The sequence below is a fragment of the Equus przewalskii genome, chromosome 8 (genome assembly GCF_037783145.1).
Source record: "Equus przewalskii isolate Varuska chromosome 8, EquPr2, whole genome shotgun sequence".
NCBI classification, from domain to species: domain Eukaryota; kingdom Metazoa; phylum Chordata; class Mammalia; order Perissodactyla; family Equidae; genus Equus; species Equus przewalskii.
Window position 1 is genome coordinate 14,611,933 of NC_091838.1, and position 24,326 is coordinate 14,636,258.

Consider the following 24,326-nt stretch of genomic DNA (forward strand, 5'->3'; position numbering starts at 1 on the left):
ATGGACATACTGCTGCCTTGCTGTTTCTCCCCTCTTCTTTATACGGATGGCTCTATATAGTATCAGTGATAGATCTGCACTGCTTGCTACATTTACACCAAATAAAGTCTGTGGATACCTCTGTCTATAAACTTGGGTGCTGATCTTTTTCCACTCTTTCTTCACGTGACTAGCCTTTCACACATTCTTAAAAATAATTGTTGCTTACCTTTATTCCTCTCATGTTTGGTTGTTGAGGTGTAGTTTACATGGAGTGAAATGCACAAATCTTTTTTCCCACCCTTTTAACTATGTACAATTGTACTATGTACTATGTACAATTCAGTGGCGTTTTTTTAGTACGTTCACAACGTGTGCAACCATCACCACTGTCTAATTCTGAAACATTACCCTCACCCAAAAAAGGAACTCCATAACCATAAGCGGTTACACCCAATTCGTCCTTCCTCTCAGCCCCTGGCAACCACTAATCTATCTGTCTCTATGGATCAGTCTATTCTGGACATTTCATATAAATGGAATCATATGATATGTGACCTTTTTGTGTCTGGTTTCTTTCATTTAGTATGATGTCTTCAAGGTTCACCCATGTTGTAGCTTGTTCCAGTACTACCTTCCTTTTTATGTCCTAATAATACTCCATTGTATGAATAGACCACCTTTACTTACTCGTTTATCAGTTGATAGACATTTGGGTTGTTTCTGCTTTTTGGCTAATGTAAATAATGCTACTATGAACATGCTTTTACAAGTTTCTGTGTGAACTTGTGCTTTCATTTGTTTTGAGTTCATACCTAGGAGTAGAAATGCTAGGTCATATGGAAACTTTATGTTTAACTTTCTGAGGAAAGACCAAACTGTTTTCCACAGTGGCTGCACCATTTTACATTCCACCAGCAATATATGAGGATTCCAATTTCTCCACATCCTCATCAACACTTGTTCTTTTTTTTTTATTATTATTTTAGCTTTCCTCGTGCAAGTGAAGTGGTGTTTCAGTATAGATTTGATTTACGTTTCCATAATGACTAATGCTGTTGAGCATCTTTCCATGTGCTTATTGGCTATTTGTATATTTTCTTTGGTGATGTGTCTACTCAGATTCTATGCCCTTTTTGAATTGGATTATTTGTCGTTTTATTGTTGAATCGTAACAGTTCTTTATATAGTCTAGATACAAGTCCCGTATCAAATATGTGATTTGCAAACATTTTCTTCTATTCTGTGGGTTGTCTTTTCATTTTCTTGATGATGCATTTTAAAGCACAGAGGTTTTTAATTTTGACAAAGTCCAGTTTATTTTTTCTCTTATTGCTTGTGCTTTTGATATTGTATGTAAGAAATCTTTGACTGACCAAGGTCACAAAGATTTACTCCTATGTCTTTTTCTAGGAGTTTTATAATTTTAGCTCTTACATTTAGGTCTTTGGTTCACTTAAGATTAACTTTCAGTTGCGATGTGAGGAGGCTTCTAAATTCACTTTTTTTCATGTGAATATCCAGTTGTCTCAGCACGATTTGTTTAAAAGACTGTTCTTTCCTCATTGAGTGGCCTTGGCACTTTTCTTGAAAATCAGTTGACCATAGATAGTCAAAGAAGAATAGCTCTTCTTTAATTTCTTGCAACAAAGTTTTGTAGTTTTCAGTATACACGTTTTGCCCTTCCCTGGTTAAATTTGTTTCTAGGTATTTTATTCTTTCTTGATGCTATTGTAAATAGAATTATTTTGATAATTTCATTTTCAGATAATGTGCAAATCTTAAATGTATGATTCAAATACTTTTGAGAAATGAACACACCTACGTTGCTGGTCCTTGACAAATTAACATGGCTAGAGATTTGAATATAGTTAACCTTTAATTAGAATTTATCTATGCTATAGGAAGATCATGGTGATTTAAAGGAAAAAGTACTTTCAGATTTTTGTTATGTCTGTCCCGGAAGAATTGAGTTTTGTAAATTTTCTGTATAAGATCTGTACTCTTTGAGACCTACAGATGATGCAAAGAATGTTGTGATTTGTAATACTTGGATAACATCACGTGGTTAAAAAGGACATGAGAGATTGGGGGATTGGAGTAGGAAGAGGGAACCAGAAACTCAGATTTTTTTCATTCCAAATTATTTGTAAGATTAGCTAAAATCGTACAAGTTCACTCACCATGAAGTTTTGGATGAGAGTTTCAGGTGAATCATGTCTGGGAAAGACTAAGATAATTTGATGGAGCCATTCTGTTGAATGGCTATTTTAAATTGGGAGACCAAATTTCAAAATTCTATGACTCAGGAGCATATCTAGTGAAAACTAAAAAAGTCTTCAAGAATTTGTTTATTAGTTTGAAATTTGCTTTTAGTTATATCAACAACGAAATGGGTAATAATTTGAGGTTCTATTTCAGGATAGACTGAGTAATAAAATAAACAAATGAAAATTATAGCCAGCAAGAATTTTTGTTTATAAAAAATCTCCAGTCTCTAACCGTTTGCCCAGCTATGCAAACTGGAGAGAAGAAATTTAACAGCCATGAAAAGAAATTGGAGGAGGAAGCAAAGCTTGTGTCTTTGCCTGCCAACTGTTTGCTTATTTTGAATCTATAGAGTTAGACTTTGAGACAGATGAGAAAAGGAAGCAATAATGTAATAAAGGAAAGTTCACTATGATTTACTGCCTAGTCCTTTCTGGTTTTACATTATTTTTTGTCTATGTCGTTATAGCAAATAGTTAACATTTGGAACCAAGCTTCGTTTATTTTTGTTATCGTGAAAAAAAGCATATGCACATGGTTTGAAAATAGTCAAACAGGACAATAGATCAATAAAAATCAAATCTTCCTTTTGCTCTAGACCTCCAGTCCCACTCCCCGGACATAACCCTTCAACTGTTTCTTATTTACCTTTTCAGAACATTTTCAGTCATCTGTGTATACCTAGCCTTGTTTGACCCAAACGACACACGTTGTTATGTACCTTGATTTTTTTAACTAAATGGCCCATGTTGCTAGTTCCATGTCAACACACAAATATCTACTTCATTCTTTGTAGATGTTGCAGAGTATTCCATTGCATGAATGGACTATAATTTATTTAACCAGTCCTCTGTTGCTAAAGATGTAGATTTTCTTTTCTTTTTCTCATTACAAATTATCTTTATATATCTTTGATATAGAAGAGAGAAATCCAAAATATTGTTTTTCTTTTCATTGGCTGTAAAAATTATTCTGTGCATTCTAGAGTGAAGTATTTCATGTACATTACTTACGTCATTATTTAGCAGATAGTTCTTAAGGTTGATTGTGGGTAGAATTGAAAACAATTTGTAGAGTTGAGAGTGAGTGTTTGTGATAGCTGTGGTCTTGATAGTATAGTTCTCTGGGTAGAAACTTTATTGTGTCATGCTATAAAACAACAGTGTTGTCAGATGACTGGAGGTCTTTATGGCACAGTTGCTGAGCAGACGGGCTTAAAATATATAATCCTCTACTGTTGCTCTTGTATGTATGTTCTGTTTAACCCTTACCCCTAGAGCCCTTCAGTATTGTGTGCTCATCTGGAAAGTGGTACCCTACTGAGAGGCGCTGGAGAATCTGAGCTCTTCTTTTCCTAACCTCCTCTCCCCCAACACACCCGTACACATAGACCATTGGACCTATTTGGTAGATGGAGCCGGTAGCCAGGATTTTGTCCAGGACTCAATATGATGAGCTAGAGCAAGTTGTGCAAAAGACCAAGCATGAACAAGGGAGCTGTAAACTAGAGTCTCAACAGCTTTCAAGTAGGCATTTGCCAGAATGAGAAATCACCAGGCCACTCCTAGGAAAGGCATGGGCTGTCAGGATTCCATTCTGTAAGTGACCACTCCTATGACTCTCTCCATGTTTGGTTCCCCACTTTTCTCTTCTCCATCTCTCTAATGGATACTCATTCTTTTAAGGCTAGTGAAGTCCCCTCCTCTTCCTGAAAATGCCCACTCCTACTGAAGTCCTTGGTACACTCTCTTCCTCTCCATTCTGGTGAAATCACTATGTACACTAACAGTTCTCAACTTGCGTGTTGTGATAGGATCAGTTAAAAGATTTTTGCATGTAACTTTTTTGGTATCTCCAGTGACTTTTGTTGATATTTTTATGGATGAGAACAGACTGGTAGCTACTCCCTTCCATCTCTTGCTTTACCTCATGCTGTGCTCTCCGCCACTCCACCCTGCGGTGTCCCCCATGAACCTGACCCTCTCTTAGCCACACTGATCTTCTGTGCCTCTCATTCGCGTTGTTCCCATCCACCAGAGTTTGTGAACAGCCTGTCCTCTTTTTCTGGAGCACTGTTCCATCTCCTTTTTACTTCTTTGTAATTCAGATTTATAATCAAGTATTGTTACTTCAAGGGAATCTTTACTGATATTCCTGACAAATGCCTCTAGTTTATGTCCCCACAGGCTTTCCTTTATAATCCGGGCTTTGGCTGGAATAGTACCTATGGGATTATTTGATAATGTGTCTCGTCTCCTAGACTGTAAACTGCATGAAGGCAAGGGCCTTGACTTTTTTTTCCTTCACTTTTATTTTTCCTGCTTAACAAATATTTGTTGAATAAACAAATGAATTAATCGATCCACATTAAAATGCCATTATTTCATTCTTGCCCTTCTTTTTGTTTTTTTTTTTTAAGTAGAAAAGAAAAGAATGTATTTAAAGCCACCAATCTGGAGTTGGACATTATTTGGGCTCATTTTTATCTAGCCATAGCATGTCAATTGAGAGTACGTTTTGTGTATATGTCTCGCTGGAAAAATATTTGAAAACCATTGTTTTATACTATTAATTTGACAATTGTGTACTCCCCCCACCCTTATACAGTGTTTTACTCTTTCTCTCTCTAGATAGGAAGCTGGCAATATAAATAAATATAAGGATATATGCATATATACATAGATACATATATGTATATATACACATACATACATATGTATCTCCAAAGCTACATCTAAAATATGCGTACTCAATCCATGTCTACTCAATGCGTGCATGGTATACTGGTTAAGTACATGGCTTAGTCAGGGAGCTTGAGTTGTACTTTGGCAATGATGCCATTTAATGGCTGACAGTTACCTTATGCAAGATACTTAGTCTCTCTGTGCCTTAATTTATTCATTGTAAGAGAAAAATAATAGTATTCCCCTGAGTGGATTGTTGTGAGGATTCAGTGGGTTTATGTATTGTGAAGGACTTAGACAGTGCCTGGAATAATAATAATGGCTGTTTTTTGAGTGTTTAATAACTCTTATCTCTAATAATTAATGAATAAATGATCATGGTCTTGACCTGTCTTTCATTCAGAACTACATATAGGCTTAAATCAGTAACCAAAAGTATAGCAAGGAAATTAAGAATTTTCTGGGGCGCCATTCCGGGAAATGATCCGCAGTGATTATCTATCAGACGTCACCAGCATCTCAGTAGAATTTCTCTGCTACTTGACTTGAGTGAGCCTTACAGTTTCTTTCAAAAGGGTGTTAGAATCATAGCATTTAGTCATGTGCTTTTCCTTTAACAAAAATGTTGACAGAGAGAAAAGGACAATTGGTTAAAAGTAGGCAGTGTTTAAAGTTGGCTGAATGCCTTGTTTTAAAGTGAAAAAAGAAACCAAGCTGTAAACACTAGACCAGCCTGGCTTACAGAATGTTTCATAAAGGAGAGAAACACAGTTTCAAAATAGGGTAAATGTTTTTACGGTTGAATATAAGACATATCTTAAGCTCCAAATGGTCTTTGTTTCTATTCATTCTCCTGATGCAAACAGGGTTCTTGGTTCCTAGGGAACAGTGGCGGCTCCTTCTGCAGAGCTGCATGTGGCTCTCGAGGAGGCTTGTAAGCCTTGTCATAAGCATCCAAAGGTGACTTTGCATTTGCCAGTTCAAATGATCAGTTCGTAATGGAGAAATAGCGGATTGTAAAAGGAGTCTGCACGATTTGAAATGAGAAGTAAAATTTGGACGTTTGGTAACCACAAGTATGCCACAACTCCAGAAACTTAATTTCCATTATATGCTAACATCCTCTTCTCCCATCCTGTCCCAACATCCAGCCAGCCACAACACGGCAAGAAACAAAACAAAACAAAATTCCTTTTATACTTTGGGAAATTGAAAGCTCCCTGCTGTGGGCGATGTGCCCATGATCAAATAATTTGAAACAATTTCAAAATTTATTAATATATTCCTCTGCTGTGAAAATATAGCTAGAACAAAAGTAATCTAGAAACTGAGTACTAGATAATTTTTGTGTCTTATTTATGGGAAAAGTTATTTTTATGTATACAGTTATTTTATATATATACATACACACACGCACATATGTATAAACACAAACTCATACATATACAATCCTTATATACATGTACACAATCATTATGTTAAAATTATGTGTGTGGACAGGTAAATATGTATCAGCTTATTATGTTATAGTTTGCTTTGGATAGAATTTTTAATAACAGACTTTCCGTACTTTTAGAAAATAAGGATTCCATGCGTTTGGCATTCCTGAAATTAATTTTAAAACACAATTGTATAACAATTGTTTTCTATTTGTGTTCACTTTCGCTAAATGATCTGAATTCTGACCCTTTCCCCAGAGTAAGAGGCAATTCAGATTCTATGCTAATTGAGTCCTGTGAGTCTTAGGAAATAGCAGTTTTGTTATATGGACTACTGGTCCCTGGGGCTTCACCAGGGCCACCAAATAGGAAATTCTGAACCACACATTGTTTGAGAACTACTAATGTCTCAAGATGAGTTAAGTAAGAGTACTAAGCTTTTAAAAGATGTGAGAAAATGAATCTAAATCTCTTAAGCGTAATGTTTTCTCTCTCTTTTTTCATTTTTTAAAAAGTCCATTGGCACCGCTGTTTAGTATGTTACAACATTTGGAGCAAACACAGCAACAGCTCTAGTCAGAAATTAAAGGTAAATCAAAATTTTTTTCACCATATAGTATTAAATAGATATTGCTTTTTAAAAAATGGTGCCTATGTCTTTTAGTTGTGCAGTATTAAATCTGTATCATTACACAGATATTGTCCTCCCTTATTCTTGAATATTTAGGACATTTGAAAAAAATGAAATGTCTTTGCATTTCCCACATGATTAATCTTTTCTATAGCCTTTCCTTTTTCTTTTATCTGTGTTCTTTTGATCTATATGACAGAATCAATTAACAGGTTAGCCACTAAGGACCCCAAGAGACTATACACTCCAAGCGCCTCACCTTCTAGAGAAGGGGACGGAGGTCTTAGGTTCTTCTAGGAAATTTGGAGTTGGTTCCTTTCTTAAATGAAACTCACCTGTGGATTATGAGTTAAATCCGAGGAATTTCATTGTTTCTGTTCACCTGAGGAGAAAAGAAAGGAATAGAGAAGTGACTTACCCTAAGTCTCAGATGTTAAAGTAAAAGCCATGGTAGAAAGCAAATCCTTTGAAACCAAATACTCAATTTTCCCCTTATTCTCTAAAATCTTGTTTAAGAGCAATTGTATAGGCCAACTGATTAAACCATGTTCAGCGAAACTCTCACAGGTTTGCGTGGAAAGAGAAACCATCTGGCCAATGCTTGTAAAATGTGAACCTTTCTCAGTATTAATTAAGTTTCTGTTGGTTTGCTTGTTTGCGAGTAACAGTTACTGACTCTGGTAACCGCAGTGAAGAGGGAGTTTGTTGGAAGGATGTTGTCATAGCTCATAGAATCAAAGGACTTGCTGAACAGCTCGACCTTCAGCAGAGGAGCACCTGGATAATTCAAGGATCGTCACTCCAAAGTTCGGCCATAAGCTTTCACAGATCCCACGACCTTCTGTTTCTCCATGTCTTCATTTCAATGATCAAATGCTCCAGAGAAAGAATCTGATTGATCCAACCTACATCATGCAACTAGCATCACATGTGTTAGTTATGGCCAAGAGGAAGGTGTCAAGGGCACTGATGTGATATACATTCCAAATCCATATTTGCATATCTGGCTATTCCCAGAGAAAGAGGAACCCCTGTGAGGTGGAAATGCACCTAACTGACATCTGTTAAGTCCCAAATGTGCTAATAGAGAATGTAAAAACAAGTGACTATGTTATATAGATGTATATTTGTGTGAGGGTGTGCACGTGTGCACACAGACACACACACACACACACACCCGACTTCAGATCTTAGAAAACAGAGCATAGTGTTGGTTCAGGGTCATATTCTAAGGCAGAAGAAGGAGCTAATATTTGTTGGGTGTTAACAGCGTGCTAAGCATGGCGCTAAGCATGACAATCATGCATCATTTCACTTGATCTTCACAACAGCACTGTGAGATGGGTCCTATTTTCATACCCATTTTACAGGGGAGGAAGCTGACATGTTAGAGAGGTTGTGTCTCTCCAAAGCACAGTTAGCTAGGTGGTAGGAGTATTTTTGTCCAGCTTTGACTCTAGAACCCATAATTTTAGGGAGTCATTGAAATTTCTCCAACTGAAAAACAAACCACCTAATACTTGCCACAATGGACCACAGCTATTTATTTACAGCTTTTCTCTCCTCCTAAGATTTGAGCAACTTGAGGACAGGTTGTCTTACTTATGTCTATATTTAACACCTGGCAGAGTGCCAATATATACCAGTTTGAATGATTAGAAGAATAAATGAATGAAGACTGGACCCAATCAGGTACCAAGTTCCAAGCTAAGAATCCTCACAGTAGAGCTAGCTGAACCCTATTGCTCAATGACACGTTGACTTCAAGAATCATTTATGTAGCCCCTACTAACTTTAAGGCAGACAATTTGAGAGCATATGGATGTTTGAAGAAATACAACACATATTGCCTCCTCTAAGAGGACTTATAATTATTTACAGTGATAAATTCATAAAAATAAATGGCAATATTTGTTAAGTATTAAATTTGTGGTACTGTTAGATGGACATAAATACTGTAGGAGCTCAGAGAAACATGTTATACCAGAGGCTGGGGCAATTGGGGAAAGTGTCATGGGGAACATAGAGCTCAATCTGGGCATTCAACATATTGAACAGCTGGAGGGAAAACGTTTTAGGCAGGAAACAGCACTAACAGCAACACAACATTAAGAAATTTTTGTGGCAGTAAAATTTTTTTTATTGTGGTAAAATACGCATAACATAAAATTTACCATCTTAATCATTTTAAAGTGTATAATTCAGTGGCTTTATGTACATTCATGATAGATGTTTGTGATGTTTTTGGAAAACAATGATCTGACAAGTTCTAACCAGTTACCTGATGGAAATTCTCTTTAGACACATGTAAATTTTGGTTACATTCCACCATTCTCTCCAATCCCCCCACCCCCAGCTTAGTTATGAAAAATTACATCATGATTTCCACAGAACTGGAATTGCAAAGCTGGTGTTCCTAGAAACATGAAGTCAGAAGATATAAGATAAACCATACCAGATGAGAGAGTCCTGAAAATCCTACTGGCTAGGAAGACTGGAGACCAGAGTTTTAACAATAGCTCTGCTACTAATGGGCATGTCCTATAGCCTACTGGGATAAACTTAGGCCGGTTATTTATATCTCTAAGATCCCTTCCCAATGGTAAATCCCATGAATCCAAACGTATTAAATGGCTTATGAGAGAATACTCTGTGTTTCTCTGAACATGGGGAGTAATTTGGTCTTAGTACTAGATACGGCGCAGTGAAGCAGCAGTCTAACTCAGTTGTGTACTACCCTTGGATCAATTATGCCACCAAGACTTCCCTTGAACAACTAAAACTTCAAAGTCAGAGCTATGCACACCTTTCCTACTTATATTGGATTCAATATAGCATCAATCTATTGAGACTTAGTAAATCATCTAAGCGATGTGGAGGAAAATTCAAATTGTTCAAGACAACTGAATGCCGTGAAGTATTACACAAAAATTAGTGCAATTCTTGTATAGATGGTCTACAGTATGAAAATCGTTGTTATTATTAGGCTGTTAATATTTCAGATAACACTGAGTGTATACTTACTCACAAGAATGTATCACATCTGCCAGTATGCATATCAACCAATGACTACTTTCAGATGTTCTACATTTTGGTATGCTTTCTTCCCTAGTCAGTGACTCTAATGGGAGGAGGCCCTTAGACGCTTAAAACTATTAAGAAACTCTCCAAATTAATTACAAAATAGTGAGTTTTAAGTGGTACCATATAGACACAAAAGATCCTTTATGATTCCAAGGGTGCAAAATTTCCTTGTTTAATGTGGTAAACAAAACATATAAACAATAGCAACATACAACAATAAAAATAAATTCACTTCCTTTTCCTGGGTACTAGTAATTTTTTTCTTGTTGTTCCTTCTCAGAAGGAAATATGCCACAAAGAAAAGATATTGACTTATAAAACATTTAATACACTGCAGTAATACCCCAGTTGGCAAAGAGCTAAGATGCCTCTAATGTCTGATTCATTAGATACTGTCTCAGACGCAAGGGGTATTAAAAAATATTGGACTCTGGAGAGCTCATTAATTTTGTGTATGCTTAAAAAATGAATATTTAAAATGTGTATTTTAAATTATGTTTATTTTAAAAATCATGATTTTTTTTTTTTTTTGAGGAAGATTAGCCCTGAGCTAACTACTGCCAATCCTCCTCTTTTTGCTGAGGAAGACAGGCCCTGAGCTAACACCCATGCCCATCTTACTCTGCTTTATATGTGGGACGCCTGCCACAGCATGGCTTGCCAAGCGGTGCCATGTCCGCACCTGGGATCCCAACTGGCAAACCCTGGGCCACCAAAGCGGAACGTGGGCACTTAACTGCTGCACCACTGGGCCAGCCCCTAAAAATCATGATTTTTTTTTAATGCTGCTATAATTCTATCTCCCACATTTAGCTAATTATTACTTTTGATATACTTTGGTATATGACTTCGATATACTTCTGATGACTGCTGGGCTCCAATATATCTTAATGAAATAAGTTTACAACCTTATTAACTTGAAAAGCCTGAAATGGTTTAGAACATGGCTGTGTATGTATTTATTCCCAACTGATGTTTCATCTGATAATGTAAATGAATGTTCTAAGGCACATATAGAAATCCCATTGTTAGTAAACATCAAAGTTTAAACAAAAAGCCATTTTTAAGCCTGTAGGTCTGGATGACTTTTATCCAGAGACTTCTGAAGAGCAGCAATGTGACGCTGCTTCTCTATCTTAACTTCCAGGGCTTCTCTTTTCCTCCAGAGATGCTACTTGTAAACACACATAAATGTCTTCTCCGCGCTCTGTTACTTTTATTCCTTTTTAATGGGAAAACAACAGCATGTTCAATTCAGAAAACCGCTTGTAAGCTCCTCTATTGGAAAACATTTTGCCAAGAAATTTAAGTCTGTGGTCGTAAATTTATAGTGTGTGCAGCTGTCCTGAATATTGATGAAGAATTATGTGTCTACACCTCCTTACATAAAATGATATGTACTCTTGTTGACATTTTGCAGTCGCTGCCTGTTATTATCCTTCTCTTTTCAAAGGCTTTGGATTTGAATATAATTGAGTCAAGTCACCCTATGTATACACAGTACTGCATATTACGTCACTCAATGCAAAGTGTAAATTTTGTGGAGGACTATCTTCTTCTCCTAATGCCAGTGTTTCCACTGAGTTCCAGAGAGCAAGCATTGCTTTTGGTATGTTTTGTGCTTGCCTGTATATGCACAAAAACTTTACTCTTCCATCTGTGCTCTGACATAAATACCATGTTGCCAAGAAATTGTTGCTTGGATCTTTCCGTTGTCATCCTGAGGCCACCACAGCTTTTCAGTGCTAATCTCCACATTATTTTAGAAATATTGTTAGCTCTATTCTAAAATCTTTGGATTAGACTTTTAATAAAATAACAAACTTTTTTCACTACAAAAAGACATATCTTTTCAGAGCAAAAGCCTTTAGCTACCCATCTAGAGCACATTGTTTTGGTAGACCATTTTTTCATCTGTAAATCTTTCTTTTTCTTCTATGAAGTGTCAAAGCGATCTTTTGTTTTGTAGAATTTGGGTCCTTCTATCACCTTGGAAGTAGTGGATGGTCAATAAATATTTAAATAAATGTATGAATAAAAAAGAGATAATACAATTATATTTAAATCTGTAAAGAATTTTGCCTTGCCTTTTCTGATGTCAAAATACTTTCTATAAATACTTTCTAACTTTATAAACAGGATCTGTAATATCCAGGAGATTTGGGGGAATATCTCAGGTAGATGAATATTACTTTGGTAATAGTGATGCGAGTTGCTGAACCTAAAATATAGAATTCTTACTTTCTCTAAGGAAACTGAATCATGGTGAATAGGATGTTTTTTCCCTCACCGCTTAAGAACTTCTAAGCGTCTTAACACGACGGGGCAAATGACATCAGTGAAACTAAACGTAAGACAGGAGTGCCAATGATGTAATCACAATAGAAGGACATGCACAATCAGAATCTTAACCAGAGAGTGGAGATGCAGTTGGCATGTTCTTCAGAGTATGTGTTCCGATTTATAAGCATTAGTATGAAACGTTCACGAAAGAGAGTCTGAACTCGCACACATCAGTGGCAGGATTTCACCATTGACCGTGTGGTTCTTGTAATTTGATGTCTGGCTGTGAAGGCTTTGCAGTAGAGATCCGGGTTGTACACTCTTTCTCTGTAACTACCTCCACATTTTCTTGTTCTTCCTCTTTTTTCTAGTTTAAATCTCTTCCTGATGTAAAATTTTTTTTCTTTTCCTTTCACTTTTAATGAGGGAGCAGTATAACTTCTCATTGATAAAGAACCAATTACTGACATTTGGAAAAGAAAGGAAAGTTCCTGAAATTATCCTGCTGAGGGTGACGGATACAAAGACAACTGGTGTCTCCGGTCTGAGGAGATCTTGGGGAGGAAGGTGTGGATCCATGTGCTGAGGAGACCTCCTGTCTCCTGGAGGGCTGCATGATGCTCCCCCACAGGGGAGGATGAGCCATGATTCATCATGGAATTTCATAACTAAGCAACATCACCAGAATGCACGTTGGCAAAGCAAACGCGAGGTGAGAAGAACGAGCTATTATCCGTGCATCTCATTTTTAAAGTTATTTTTATTGGGACAAAAATTGTATTTGCAAAGCATGCACAAAATAGCTATCTCTATTGTTTAAAGAATAATAGGGGCCGGCTCCGTTGCCGAATGGTTAAGTTCGTGTGCTCCGCTGCAGCGGCCCAGGGTTCGGATCCTGGGCACGGACATGGCACCGCTCATCAGGCCACGTTGAGGTGGCGTCCCACATCCCACAACTAGAAGGACCTGCAACTAAGATATACAACTATGTACCTCGGGGTGGGGGGGGCGGGTTGTTTGGGAAATAAAGCAGAAAAAAAAAAAAGATTGGCAACAGTTGTTAGCCCAGGTGCCAATCCTTAAAAAAAAAAAAGAATAACAATTTTGGTGCTGAGTACACAAAGTGAAGAAGTGAAACTCTACTACTATCTTAGATGACCCCTCCCTGATGACATCTCGTTCCTACAACCTCCCTCCCAGAGAGAAACATTATCCTGACTTTCTTTTAAATATCACTTTGCTTTTCCTATGTTTTTTCCTCTATGTACATATCTATAAACATATTAAATTAGATTATATTAACTATGTGGTTAAATGTACTTTTCGCTTTTTAAACTAACAAAAAAATAAAAATACTATTCAGTGCTGGTGAAGATGGGAACAAATTGGAATTTATTGTACTGGTGGCTATGTTAAACAGCGCTACAGTTAAACTCTTTATGCCCTCACATTCTTCCATCTGTCTTACATTATCAAAAATACACAATTGTATTTTATGCATTTATTCCTTCTACTATACATTATTGTACATTATAAAATTTATCTACATTCTTACAGAGTTTAAACATAAAACCAGGTACGTGGTACTATATTTTATGGATGTAAATCTGATGTAACAAAAAACAATTGGGTGATAAATATTGCCAACCATGAAAGCTCCATATCCTTTGCGTTATTAATTCTACTTTGGAGAATTTATCCTAGAGATATATTCTTTTTTCCCCCTGAAAAGAGTAAAGTTAGATGATCAAGATCTTCACTGAAGCATTATTTATGATTTCTAAAAGTTGAAAATAACCTAAATGTTAAATACAGAAGCAGTTAAATAAATTGTGCTATTTCTTCTCATTGCACGCTTGCGACAATTATGCATAGCAGTATGAAGAGCGTATAAAAATGTGAGAATACTTGTGATTTAATGTTAGGGAAAAACAAAATCAAGATTTACAACTTGTGCGTTGTTATATAGAACGATACATATGAAAACACTAGTAGGTAAAATAAACAAATTATTTTTTCATTTGGTTGTAGAAAATCAGCCACTTTTGTCTTATTCACAAATTTTCATTAGTGCTGTAGAAACTTTACAATTTAAATTCTGAGAAAAATAAAATAGATGTAGAAAGTTTCCAATAGAAACTTTGAAAAAATAGTCTTATGGCTGAACAAATAAATTAAAATTATTTTTTATTTTCTGAATGGAATAGGAACAGTGCTTTTCATATAGTTGGGCCTCAAATATTTATTTGACTGTAGAATCATTAAAATTATGACAATTTGCGTTTAAATTGGGAATTTTGAATATGATTATTGGCTGCATAAGATTTAACAAACATTTTCTCTGCATTTTAAGGATCTTTTTAGGGAAACTAAAACTCTGTAGAACAGACTAGAGCAGTTATAAACCATCAAGGTATTCTGCATATGGCATGAAATGTTAAAAGGTTAAGGTAAAGAGTAGTAAAATTCTTGTTAAAAGCTTAGCTGGAATAGAAGCTCTCCTAACTGGTCACCATTTCTATGACTTCCTAGATGGGCTAATGGGTTTCATTCCTTCTGTGAAACACACTGACTGACATAATACCCTCTAGTGTGTCCACGCACAGACTTTTGCTCATATTGGTTGAGTCGTATGCTTACCAAGAGTCGTTTGCTCCCAAACCTGTTTGTGACAGTTGTATTCGTTGTCACTACAAATTTAAATATTGTGCCAACCAATGAAATTATATGAAAGGAATGAGATGTTTCTAGAAGTAGGTTGAAATTTTTTGGAAAGACTAGCTGAAAAATGTTACTCTCTAATTAGGTGTGGTCATAACAACTGCAAAAGAAGGAAAATAAAATTGTAAAATCTAGAAGGATACTACATTAGATTGCTTCATGATGTCAAAGTTATAGTTCCACTCTAGAATGCCCAAACTGGAATTTGTAGATGATACATTATGGGTGTGGTTTATGTAAGAATTGATTTTGAATTCAATCTCCCAACAAAGGAACTTAGGCTCACACCACCAATGTAAAATTATATATTTTATAATATAAATAAATATTTTATTATAAATAAAAACTAAATATTTTGAGTATACTTGTACAATTTTTTAATTCTTCCTTTTAACTAACTCTTTTGATTATGTGACCAGCTATCAGTCTTATCTGCATTTTATAAAGGGATTTCTACTTTATTCATTCGCTTTAATGTTATCAACATCTTCCACATTCTAAATGTAATTGTGTTGAGGCAACAAATGTAGGGTTTTAACTGTAACATAATTTAACAGTTGTCTTCAATTGTTTCTGAACGAAGTGTGCGGTAATAAGGTATTATTATTTATCAGGAAAAGGTTAAATTTAGGCAGAGATTATTTTAAGAAAATAAATTAAGTTCTACTTTATCATTCCAAATTTCTTGAAAACTATATGGGGTCCTGGATATGAATTGTATAATGAGAAATATTAGTAAATATTTTAAAAAGCTGAGTAAGAATTGATCCTTTGTTACTCAGAGGGAAGTTGTGATTCTGTTTTTAAAACAAGCAGTGAAGTTCAAAAATGTGCTAGCAATGGCCTTAGCAAGTACACCCATAGGAAACTGAGTCTGAAAATGAGGTTGAGTGTAAGGCTTGTAATTTTAGATAAGTAATAGAAATAGAATGCATATTGTTATTGTATTTAAAATTATGCCGACTGTGTATTTTTTTGTTGTATTTTATACCGTCTTCATTTTATAAGAAGCAAATAAGTTGAGGCTTAGAAACCTCAAATTATATTAATAAGTTACATTGCAGCCAACCGTGAACAAATGAAAATGCTCTGATGAAGAATTGTTAATGCGGAGCTTCTGAGGACTTCACCAAGATGCTGAGACGGAGGGCTCCGGACCTGCTCTTCTCCCGCAGCTGTACCAAGTATGCAGCTACACCCAGGGAAGTTTGCTCTGAAAGATAGCCAGGAACTAGTTGAGTGACTGCTACACGTCAGGTGACTGAGAAAATACCCACATCGAAATGGATGGGGAAGGCTGAAATGCATTCCCACCGTAAACCCCACCCCCGGCACAGCACCTTACAGGCAGGAGGGAACTCCCAACTCCCAGCTTCTCCCTCAGGAGCAAAGGGTTTGGTCTAGTGTCCCAGCATTTAAGGCTGCCACCTGAGGGAGGAGTCCTGAAATCACCTGGCTCTGATAGCCAGTGAGGATGAGCATTCTCAAGTCCCACAGGACCGTGTTAAATAAAAAGACCAGTTTTCAGATGGGCTCACAAGCACTTCCACAGCTACCCGTCCTGGGCTCAGCACAGAGGGAGCAGGCAAAAAGGCCGTCTCCCAGTTTCTCCATAGAAGGGACTTGGCTGCACACTTTCCCCGCTGCTGCCTGAGGTTGCAGCTTCTAACCAGCCTGCGTGGAGGAGCTGACTGAGAGCCTCCTGGGAGCCCGAGCACGTGGGGGGGATGTTTTCTTCCATCTCTCCCTGGCTCACTCCAACGGTAAAACCAAGTCTCCAGCTTCTCCCTGGAAGAAGCTTGTCCACACATCTAGCACCCCAACTGTGATGGCTGCAACCCGAGGGCCTGGCGCCCAAATCACCGAGCTCTGGGAGCTGATGGGGCACGGCATTCACAAGTCTCCCAGGACCATGCAAAATGGAGAGGCAGTTCTATTTGAGCACAAAAGTATTCTCTGGCTGTTCCTGCTGACTGAGCACAGGGAGAGTAGGCAAAAATACCCAGCTCCTAGTTTCTCCCTGATAGAGACTAGACTGCATACATAACATCCTGACTTTCCCAGCTGCTGCCTGAAGGTTGGGCTTCCAAGTAGCTTGCATCAGTGATCTGCAGGGGCAGGCAATTAGGAGTCCTCTGGGAGCCATAAGAGGCATGGGGGCATTTCCCACACCTTTGGGACACTGACAGATCTTGGTTCACCCTCCAGTGGGAGTCACTAAGAACAAAACAGCAGCTTGGACAATCATGAAAGTTTGGCAGGCAGCCAGGATCTTGGGCCGGGCTGATCTGACAATATTTATCTTCTACATAAGGCCAGTCTGTCAAGAGTGGGAGAGTTGGCTGTTTTATGTAATGCACCAAAACAAAGAGTGAAGAAAGATGAAGAAATAGAGGAATATGTTCCAAACAAAAGAAAAAGACAAATTTCCAGAAACTGATTTTAATGAAACAGAGATAAGTGATTTACCTGACAGAGTTTGAAGCAATGATCATAAAGATACTCACCAAGCTCAGGAGAGCAATGCACGAACAAAGTGAAAATTTCAACAGTGAATGAAAATACAAAAAAAATCAAACAGAAATCATAAAGACGAAGAATATAATAATTGAACTGAAAAATTCAATAGAGGGGTTCAACAGCAGACTGGATCAAGCAGAAGAAAGGATCATCCAGATTAACTAAGAAAAAAGAGAGAAGACTCAAAGAAAATCAGAAATGAAAGAGGAGATATTACAATGGATGCCTCACAAACAGAAAGGATCATAAAGGACTATTATGAACAATTATATACCAACCAGTTGGACAACCTAGAGGAATTGGATAAATTCCTGGAAACATACAACCTACCAAGACAGAATAATGAATAAATAGAAAATCTGAATAGACCAATTATGAGTAAGGAGATTGAATCAGTAGTCAAAAACCTCCCAGCAAAACAAAGTGCAGGACCAGATGGCTTCCCTGGTGAATTCTACCAAACATTCAAAGAAGAATTAATACCAGTCCTACTCAAAATCTTCCAAAAAATTGAAGAGAAGAGAACACTTCCAAACTTATTTTATGAGGTCAGCACTACTCAGATACCAAGGCCAGACAAGGATACTACAATAAAAGAAAATTACAGGCCAATATTCCTGATGAACATAGGAAAATCCTCAACAAAATATTAGCAAACTGAATTCAACAGTACATTACAAGGATCACACACCATGATCAATTGGGATTTATTCTTGGGATACAAGGATGGTTCAACATCTGCAAATCAATAAATGTGATTTACTACGCTAACAAATTTAAGGATAAAAATCACATGATCATCTTAGTAGATGCAGAGGAAGTATTTGACAAAATTCAACATTCTTTTATGATAAAAACTCTCAAAAAATTAGGTATAGGTGCCTGGACATAACAAAAGCCATATATGATAAGTCCACAGCTAACATCATACTCAACAGTGAAAAGCTGAAAACTTTTCCCCTAAGATCAGGAACAAGACAAAGATGCCCACTCTTGCACTTCTGTTCAGTGTGGTACTGGAAGTCTTAGCCAGAGCAATTAGGCAAGAAAAAGAAATAAAAGGCAACCAGATCACAAAAGAAGAAGTAAAATTGTCTCTGCTTGCAGAAGATATGATCATATAGGTAGAAACCCCAGAAAACTATTAGAACTAATAAACTCATTCAGTAAAATTGCAGGATACAAAATCAATATACGAAAATCAGTTGTGTTTCCAACTAGAAGGACCCAGAACTAAAATATACATCTATGTACTGGGGGGATTCGGGGAGAAAAAGCAGAAAAAAAAAAAGATTAGCAACAGTTGTTAGCTCAGGTGCCAATCTTTAAAAAAAAAATCAGTTTTGTTTCTATACACTAGCAATAGGCTCTCAGAAAGAGACATTAAGAAAACAATCCCATTTACAATAGCAAAAAAAAAGAGTAAAACAGGAATAAATTTAACCAAGGAGCTAAAAGATTTGCACACTGAAAACTATAAAACATTGATGAAAGAAATGGAAAAAGACACAAATAAATGGAAAGATAGTCTGTATTCATGGATTGGAAGAGTTAATATTGTAAAAATTTCCATACCACCAGAAGCAATCTACAGATTCAATATGATCCCTATAAAAATTCCAACAGCATTTTTCAGAGGAAAAGAAAAAGCAATACAAGAATTTGTTTGGTGCCACAAAGGACTCCAAATAGCCAAAGCAATCTTGAGCCAGAACATTTCCTGATTTTAAACTATGTTACAGAGTTATAGTCATCAAAACAGTATAGTATTGGCATAAAAACAGGCACATAGATCAACGAAACAGAATAGAGGGCCCAGATAAACCCACATATGTATGGTCAATTTATTTTCGACAAAGCTGCCAAAAATACACAATGGAGAAAAAATAGTCTCTTTAATAAATGATGTTGGGAAAACTGGATATCCACATGCAAAGGAATTAAATTGGACCCCTATTGGACACGATACACATAAGTCAACTCAAAACAGATTGAGGATTTGAATATAAGACCTGAAACTATAAAACTCCTAGAAAAAACAGAAGTGATAAGCTCCTTGATATTGGCCTTGGAAGTGATTTTTTGATTTGACACCAAATGCAAAGGAAATAAAACCAAAAATAAGCAAGTGGGACTACATCAAACTGAAAAGCTCTGTACAGCAAAGGAAACCATCAATAAAATAAAACGGCAACCTATGGAATGGGAAAAATGTTTGTAAACCACACATCCATTAAGGGGTTAATTCCACAATATGCAAGGAACATACAACTCAATAGCAAAAAGACAAATAACTCAATTGAAAAATAGGCAAAGGACCTAAATAGAAACTGTTCCAAAGAAGACATATATATGGCCAATAGGTACATGAAAAGATGCTCAACATACTAATCATCAGGGAAATGCAAATCAAATCTCAATGAGCTATCACTTCAGACCTGTTATAATGGCTATTATGAAAAAGACAAGAGATAACAAATGCTGGTAGAGATGTAGAGAAAAGGGAACTCTTTTGGCACTGTTGGTGGAGATTTAAATTGGTGCAGCTATTGTAGAAAACAGTAGGGAGTTTCCTCAAAAAATGCAAAATAGAACTACCATATGATCCAGCAATCTTATTTCTGAGTATATATCCAGAGGAAAGAAAATCAGTATCTTGAAGAGCTGTCTGCACTCCCATGTTCATTGCAGCACTGGTCACGATAGCCAAGACGTGGAAACACCGCAAGTGTCCACTGACAGATGAATAGGTAAAGAAAATGTGTATATACACACACACACACCTACAGAGAATAAAACATTATTCAGCCTAAGAAAAGAAGGAAATCTTGCCATTTTGACAGAGTGGATGAACCTGGAGGGCATTGTGCTAAGTGAAATAAGCCAGGCAGAAAGACAGATACTGAATGTTATCATTTATATGTGGAATTTAAAAAAAAAAAAAAAGTCAAACTCATAGAAACAGTAATTTGGTGGTTGCCAAGGGATAGGGTGTAGGGGAAATGGGGGGAGGTTGGTAAAAGGCTACAAACTTTCAGTTATGAGATGAATAAGTTCTGAGCTCTAATGTAGGGCGTGGTGACAGTAGTCGATAATAATGTAGTGTGTAATTGAAATTTGCCGAGAGTAGATCTTAAACATTCTTACCAAAAAAAAAAAAGGTGACTATATGGGGTGATGGCTGTGTTAGTTAACTTGATTGTAGGAATTCTTTCACAATGTACATGTATATCAAATCTTTACTTTGTACTTTTTACTTTGTACTTTTACTGTGTACTTTGTATTTTTATATTTGTCAATTATGCCTCAATAAAGCTGGGGAAAGATAAAATTGTCAAGAGTGAAAAAGAAGTCATCGGAAAAAATTTTTTAAAGTCACTAATGTAATTATATTTACTACCCAGGTACCATGATTATGATGACATCACAAACATATTGTAAATATTATTTTCTATCTGTAGCTTTTGGGCCAACTAGGTACATTGCATTTCCTGTTGAGTTTGGCTTTGAAATGCCCTTTACCTATGTAAGAGGCACAGTCAGAAAAAAAGAAAGATGGCTGTTTCTGATGAAAAGGATTTGAATAGATTGTTGCAGCTCAGAAAGATGCCTCTTGGAAAGGAGGTAGAAAATGTAAGCAGTGATGAACATTTTTCATAAAAGGTGAGGAGGAACGAGGAGGAAAAAGCCATAAACATGGCATCAGTACCTGAAAAGTGTGAGTTTTTTGAGATATAAAGATCGGCATCAAATTTATAACTTATAGAAAAATAGCCATGGGTGGAATTTGGAAGGGGGCCCATGAGTGAAGGAGGGAGAATCGGAAATGGAGAGGAATACAGTCATGGGAGACAACAATGCTTGGGCATGGTAATGCGTGAGAGTATTGGCTGGAGAAAGATGATTTAGATGAAATAGATAAAAAGTTACATGAATAACTACGTAAAGAAGATCTGTGGAGTGGGCTCTCTTATAATTACATAGCAGTGGTGATGGTAAAAGGCACATTTGATGATTTTAAATCCCAGTTACATAGTACTCTCCATTACTTTAAATGACAGAGAAATGTTCTTTACACCAGAGAAAATATACAAGTGAGAAGATTCCAAGAAGGTGGGAAAAATTTCGGGATGATGATAAAAAAAAGAAGATGAGGGGCTGGCCCTGTGGCATAGTGGTTAAGTTTGGTGTGCTCTGCTTTGGTGGCTGGGGTTCATGGGTTTGGATCCCGAGTGTGGACCTACACCACTCATTACCCAGGCTCTGGCAGTGACCCACATATAAAGAAGAGGAAGATTGGCACAGATGTTAGCTCAGGGCTAATCTTCCTCAAGCAAGAAAAAAAAAAAAAAGGTCAAAATTAAAGACTGTGTGGTCTTAAAGAATTCAGCAGTGTTCCAAAGGAATGTTTTAAATTGTTCTGTGATAATTGTGGCAGAACAGTAGAATGGGAGACTAGAGACTGTGTTGCTGTTGAGTAAATGACACACACACACACAAATTTATGTGTATAGTCATGGGGCTGCCCCAGGAGAAGCTGATGAGCAGAGTTGGAAGAGGCTTAGTTAGCATGACTTCAGCAAGCGCTCCAGGCCGTCTGGTGATCCTGTGAGTTTGAGAAACGTTGACTTAAATAATACATTCTCTAAGGAATGGGAAAGTAGCTCTAGGGCCATTAAATCTTTGGCAAGAAATTAAAGAACTTAGAAGTTGAGATTTTGTGTTAATCATATCATCTGGTGAAATCTAAAGCTTCAGAAGAAAGTCTCTTACTAAGCCTAGAGTAGGAAAAGGTTTTTGAGCTGTATTCCCCTCTTTTCCCGCAAAAAAGTCTCTGTGAATATAAGAGTATTAGACAACCTTGTCAAATAAAGTCCTTGTTTTGGAATCTTAAACCTGGAGGATACCGTTGAGATATCAATTGAGCAATTTTACAGATGCTAAGATCACCACCAACAGTTGGTGACAGAACCAGGATTGGAAACCAGTCTCACCAATTCCACCCTAGTTCTCAAGTAAGCAATGGTCAATGAGCATGTGACTGCCATAACAATATTTAGATGCTAAGTGAACACATATGGAAAGCATATGTAGAAATAGAGAAGGGCAAGTGCTGACACTCTCTGTCACTGTATGTCTGAACCCCACGACCATGACAGGCATAAGAAAATCCAGTGTAATGGTAACAAGGAGAAAGTGATATTGCATCTGAGGTGAGTGAAAACACGAGATGACGTTGCAGTGCTAATAATGAGTCTCTGTCCCTCTGCTTTGTTTTGATTTTACCCTGATTGCGTTTAGTAATTTGCCTCAAATGGTTTTTGGAAGCTTGTGAGCCAATCTGTTGACTCCAGTGTCTTTTTACACCCCAGCCCCTTCTCATCTTCCCTTCCTTCCCTATCTAGTTTAGAGACCCTAAGTCATTTTAATAACACTCTTGCCAATATTATAAAGTCCTCTTATCCCTCTTTTTTGTATGTTTTTTGGGGGGTGGGTTGTTTTCTGCACTTGTCTAGCAAAGTCCCACCCTTGGATGAGCCCGTCTGTCTGTTTCCTCCTCACCTCTCGGCGCGCTCTCTCTCTCAATTATCCAGTTGCTTCATTAACATCATTCTGGATGTGGTGATAGCGCTTCAAACACAACATGTACAAAATTGGACTCAGGAGCTTGTCCTCCAAGCCTGTATCTCCTATAATCTTTATCTTCAGGTTTCGCTCCACTCACTGTGTAGTTGCTCGAGTTCCCAACCTGAGAGTCCTCCTTAAGACCACTTTCTTCTTCATCATTCGCATCCAGTCCATTACCAAGAACGTGATGCGTTTTGAGCTAACACACTTAGACACTCATTCAGAACTTACCATTTCCAAATGTTGGATTCGCTCTAACAGAACAGGAGCCTATAATTAAGAGGTGAAGTGAGTCAGACTCAAGTCCATGACTTAGCATAAAGTACTCTTAGTACATATGCTAATTAGCAGTGAAATGATCTCTTGTGACTTGATATTGAAAAACTAAAAACTTCGTAAGTCAGAAAAGGTAATTAATAAGCATATGTTCACACCACCAAATAATAGTTTTCCAGGTGAGGAACCACGTAATTACTGTCTTCTCTGGTAAAAGGCAAAGATGTGTGCAAAGTTTTTAAAAAGAACCTGAGTATAGGAGTAAAAATAAAAAGAAAATTTAGAAAAATAAAAAATATTTCTCGCAAACCCTTAGCCAAGTTGATGTTTCATATTTTTCTTTCTGGAATTGTGTGCGTGTGTGTGTGTATATGTGCATATGTAATTTACATACTTGTCTCACATGTAATTTTATATTCTGCTCTTATTCTTTACATGGAAAATTTTTCCATATAATTGAATACTCTCTGAAGATATAATTTTAAATGAGAGCATAATATTTAATTCATTCAAACTAAATTTTAAAAATATTCCCCTATTTTTTGATCTTTTGGTTGTTTTATGTTAGTGCTGTTATACTTATTCCTATGATGAAGATGTGTACATAAGGAATTATTCCAGATTACTAGGTCCCAAATCATGTACTCTTTGAAAGCTATTAAAACATAGTGCCAAATCATTTTCCAGGACAATTTATCATTTTATATTCCCATCATCAGTGAACAAAAAATATCTATAATTTCACTCTACTCTCATCACATCAAAAATACAGTTTAAATTTTTCCCAGTGTAATGGGTGATAATAGTATTATA

General features: G+C 36.8%; 1 protein-coding gene across 19 annotated transcripts in view; it reads left to right on the forward strand.

Moving 5' to 3' along the window:
* The window catches only part of EYA1 (EYA transcriptional coactivator and phosphatase 1), a 321,626-nt gene that overhangs the window by 65,641 nt on the left and 231,659 nt on the right, over window positions 1-24,326 (forward strand). For 3 of the 19 annotated variants that reach the window (XM_070630428.1, XM_070630436.1, XM_070630446.1), the window contains exon 1: window positions 22,047-22,217. The exons of 12 other annotated variants lie outside the window; for them this stretch is intronic. The gene's annotated coding sequence lies outside the window, so the exon portion shown is untranslated. Of the gene's footprint in view, window positions 1-22,011; window positions 22,218-24,326 lie in introns of those variants that run through there. 4 more of the 19 variants (XM_070630438.1, XM_070630440.1, XM_070630433.1 and 1 more) reach the window with 3 other exon arrangements.